Here is a 5118-nt window from a genome sequence, read left to right as displayed (position 1 = left end):
GGGCAGCGCCGGGGCTGCGCGGCGGGGCCGGGGGACCGCGTTCTCCCCTCCGCTGTTGCGGGCGGGGGGCGGCAGTGCGGCCCCGGCGGGGAGCGGGAATACCAGGACCCCCGCAGTGCACGGAGGAGGACGGGGCCGGGGTCGGCTGCCGCAGCCCCCCCCCCCGTCTGGCACGTTTGGGTGCCTGAGACGGCAGGACCCGGCTGGGGTTCCCCATAACCCCGCTGCTGAGATTGCAGGGTCTCAGGTGTCCGGCTTGCTTTCCCTGCATCATCGCTAGGCTTTGCCTACCATTTTAACGAAAGCCCTCTTTACAGAGTACATAGAAAGCCTTGGGTCACCCCACATGTTAGGGACCAAAAGCAGAAGGCAATCAGTGCCTCTGCTCAGAACGCTAAGCCTTTTCTGAGTCAGCACTGCATCCAAAAGATCTTCCTTTTGGCATTTTTGGCAACTGGCATTTCTTCAGGGACAAGCTTCCAGTCCTTCTGCTCATGCTTCTTTTTAAAGCTCCAATACAGCTCTTCAGATCTACTGTGAAATCCAAGCGGGATTACAGTTTTCAGAGGAACATCGCCTCATGGTGATTGATAGAAGCCCTGCGCGGGGCCTTCATTCATTTTTCCGCATCCCTTAGCTTCTGTTATGACTGTTTGTTTGTTGAAAGACATTGGTGGGTACACAAAGACTGTTGAGGGTCTAGGTACAGCTCTAGATATATTTCCTTGGTGGTTCTGGCAGTGCCCCTTTCCTCAGCATCACCCTATGCTGAAAATGGACTGTCGTCTGACCACCCCTGATTCCTTAGCAACCACCGCTCTGCTGTCCGTGCTAGTGTGGGTCTGAGCTTGTTCGCATGGGTATATGTTGTCTCTGCAGGGCAGTTTGGACACCAGGTTTACACCATAGCTCTGCTACTATAATTTGAATGGATGCCATGGGCTGAAGGCACCAGGGTGTGCAAACTACAAAAGCGGCCTTAGGAACTATCTTTGTTTTTATAGACACGACCACACCTGAAAAAAACCTATTAATAGCATGTGTGGGAGTAGACGCTTCTTCCCCTGCATAGCATTTCTTCTATCTCACCTTTGACTGGAACATTTTATAGCCATCATTCCTCTTTTTATTATGTATTACTTGTCAGAAAAATTCAGTAAGTGAGCACCGCTAGTGCAGGTCCAACAGATTTAACAGCTAATACTACTCTGAGGCCGTGGGTGAAACAAGGGCAGTCCAAGAAAACTGTGGCAGTAAAAACTGCTGTGGACTATTTTTTTGCACAGTTTAATCTTCTCCCATTATCAGCCATGCTCAGGGTGATGGGAATTCCATGAATGTTGTGATATTAATTTTCTACTCTGTGTTGTCTTAGATTGTACAATAACAGAATGAGCTGCTTTGTGTTTGTCGTGCAGCTCTCTGCAGACTGGGAAGAACGGCAGTGAGGGCAGGCCCCATGCAGCTACAGATGCAGGAGTGTGTGCATCAGTTGTTATGTGGGGAGGGACAACATGATGGTGGGGTGGGGTGAGCTGAACAGAAGAATACACACAGATCTGAAGTGGCTGCCAAGTGAGATTTAGCAGAGCCATTCACCTGAGTCCTGCTGCGCTGACAACTGCAGTGTTTGGAGAGGACAAAGCCAAACATCACATAGAAACCCATTCATCACATAGAAACATGTTCATTAAAAAATGTTTCGGGAAATTCTAGATTTTTTCCAGGCCTGGTTTTAAGGGTTTTATCCTTAAAAACAGGCCTGAAAAATTATATCCTCGTAATTATCCTTACAGCAACCTTGACTTCCCTGGAGTGACAAACACATGCCCAGGAAAGAGCTTTTCACAGCTAACACTGCCCTGGTCTCCACTGAGAAGCATCAGCTGCTGTTTCTGGATGAGATTAGTGCCTGACTGCCTTTTCCTAGCTATAAAGCCAGCCTGGCTGTGCCAGTGCCTGGCCACCATGGCAGCAGGTAGGGGACATTCGGCTCTGCCAAATGTGCAACATGGGCAGAGCCACCCACCCACCACCCAAGCAGGGACAAGCACAAGCTCCGACCTGTCTGAAATACAGCCAAGCAAAGAGGGTTGAGCTGGTGAAGGGAGAAGGGTTTAAACATTCAGCACATTGCAGATATTTCCAAGGAGACTGGGAAGAGGTGTTCAGAGGAGGGTTATTCACTCTGCAGCAGGAGACTGATATTCACACCTCTACTTTGTGGGGAACATATCTAGTTAAGTCACACGAAGGGCACAGGTCTAAACTTGCCATAGAAAGGGCTATGGTGGGAGAAGACTGTGTTACAGTGTATTAATACCATGCAGCTATCACCTTACAGCACTGTCCTTTTGAGATTCGTGAAGTCCCCTGTAACTAATCGTGGGGAAACACCCTTTGGCAGCACTCAAATGTTGCTACCCCCATTTTGTGCAGATTTAGAGACTTTAAAGGCACCACAATGGATGTTTAGACTTAACAATCTATAAAAATCTAATTTACTAGATGTGTCCATATATTAAATTACCCAATTTGCAGAGAATCTGGATACTTCCTACCCCCATAAACCCAGCACATAATCTAACCCCAGAACATAGATGTAGTTCTGAGAGATATTTCAGAAAGCCAGAAGAAGCCTGTTTGCTTCTTGGTGGGAAGGATTTGAAGGAAGAGCAAGCTGTGTGATTATAAAGTGCATGAGGAGGGATTTTGCATTTTTGCTGTTATAGTTATATAGCCACAGTTGGGACTTAGCAATTTTATTGTTTGTAAAAATATGTATTGTGTACATAGAAACACCGCAGAAGGAAACTGAACATAAAACATCACAGTATTATTTGTGCAACACACTAACTAATAAATATTACACTTATACAAATATAAATATAATCTCAGAAACATTACCCAGTGGAGCAATATTGCTGCTACTTAATAGCAACGTCCTCAAGCTTGACAGACCCCTGGTTCCTCCAAGGATGGAGGGGGGCAGCAAGCCAGAAGCTTAACTTTGTGAGCTTGCAGATACCTCTGCACAAGGTGCCTGTGTGCAGGGAATAATCATTTCAGAGTATCCTGTGGTTGTATGGATTGTGTAAGTGTGATTGAGAAGGAGAGAAAATAGGGTTATGGCCAGCTGTCATCAAATTTAGCTGTAGATGTGCAGTTTAACATGGGTAAGGCTACTGAAAACTTTGCTGGATAAATGCTAAATTTAGCACCACCAGAATGGGACAACAGGCTGACTGACCAAAGGATGAGAGGGACAAAGAGAAACTTATCTTAAATCCACTTAAATTCAAAATCTGCTTCTGGATGCTCACATTCCACATACGGTTCAGACTACCAAGGCGTTTTGGCAGCAATCCTGATTTGAAGGTAGAACTCTGATCCTGCATTTAGGATTAACAACCTCTGGTCTGAATGTTAGTATTCTCCTTGCCTGGGAGAGTCGTTCTGCATGATATTTGTAGGAGTAAACCAAAGACAATAATGTGGAACCAAAGCAAAGTGGGAAGATGTATGTTTCAGGGACTAATGCCTTCCCCATATCTATATACCTCAAAAGATATTCTGGCTTTTAAAAGCTACCCTAAAACCATGGGTCTGAAAAATACCAAAAATGAAGCCTCCTTCTACGAAGAAATAGTTTGACACAGGATATGTGAGGTCATGGGATTACATTATTTCCTTGTTCCATTTTTGTTGGCAAACATTTGAACCTGACTTCTGTAACGACATGGAAGTTTGCACCTCAGAGTTTTGTAAACTGCTGTCACATAAGGTTTACTCATGTTCTCACCTGCACAAACAGAGAAGCATCAAAAATACATACTACATATATGAACACCTGTGAGACCTCTTGACTTCTCTAGTTATTGTTAATGCTTAGCAGAGAGTCCTGATCTTATTTACAAACTCTGCTGGGCACCAGCACCCACACTTTGGGCTTTCAGGTCAGTTATGTCAAATCACTGCCCCTGTCTTGTGGTGAAAACATAGATTTTAACTGAAATACGAGGGGATGGATATTGTTTATACCTTCTTTTCTGTCACCACATAATGTGGAACTCCTTGTGGAGTAAGTACCCAGTCAGTCAATTCGCATGTGACTGTTTCTTTGATCAGCCTCTGTTCACAGAAGAGATGGAAAAGTCTTTACTTGTGATGATTCAGTTACTCTTTGAAGCATGAGAAAACTCTTCGCATTATCGCTGGTGAACTGAGCGCATATTCTGCATGCTTTCTCCTTGTGGCTCCCCTTCCGAGCCCTCTGGCTCCTTCCTTCCCAACACACCAGTTCAGGAGTAGGTTCCTAGACCTTTCACAGATAATCGGATCCTGGGATCCTGTCTTGTCATGGACTGGAAACACATAGCGCTCTGCACTGCTCAGGCCTCCACACTGTTCAAACAAATTACATGGAGATCATGTATTTGCCTCCTGATGTAGAAAGACTGAAGAAAGTCCAATTTTCCCATTCACTATACAATGCAATTTGAGAGAATTTCAAGACTGTTCCAACATGTTGATTTTCAACTCCTTCCTTACACACTTACATGTACACACAGACACTTCTTCAGTTTATCAGATACCAGAATCCTGTTCTTGTTATGCCATAGTTTCAGAGAAAATCATGTGAAAACCACCTTGAAATATCAGCATCAGAAATGCAGTCACTAAATCCAGCCTGTTCCCATGTGTCCCAGGCTTATTCCTGTTCAGAGCTTTCAGGTCCAGCCCACTCTGAATTAGAGAGCCATGGAAATGTCTAAGTGTTCCTCCTCAGTTAAAGGCAGGGGTTTGTCCCCAGGGAAGACCTTCATTTGGGAGTTCATAGAACTGGAATAGCAATGTCAGATCTCTTAGTTTTGAGGCTGTATCTTCAGGAGAAAAACACTTGCTGGATTGTGTGGTTCAGGACTCTGCGCAATTGCTGCTTCTGCTTATAAGATGCAAACCACATTCTTGGCCAAACCAAAGCCTGTGTCTGTCTAGGCTCTGGAAGACCTGGGGATATCTTGTCTGTCTGGAAGTACCGGCCTCTGCCCTCTCCTTCTCCCCAGGCATATGGCAAATATCTATGGTGAGAGGATTCCTGTTAATGCTTTGTGTGAG

This window comes from Strigops habroptila, chromosome 12 (assembly GCF_004027225.2).
Source record: "Strigops habroptila isolate Jane chromosome 12, bStrHab1.2.pri, whole genome shotgun sequence".
NCBI classification, from domain to species: domain Eukaryota; kingdom Metazoa; phylum Chordata; class Aves; order Psittaciformes; family Psittacidae; genus Strigops; species Strigops habroptila.
This window is presented reverse-complemented; position numbering follows the sequence as displayed.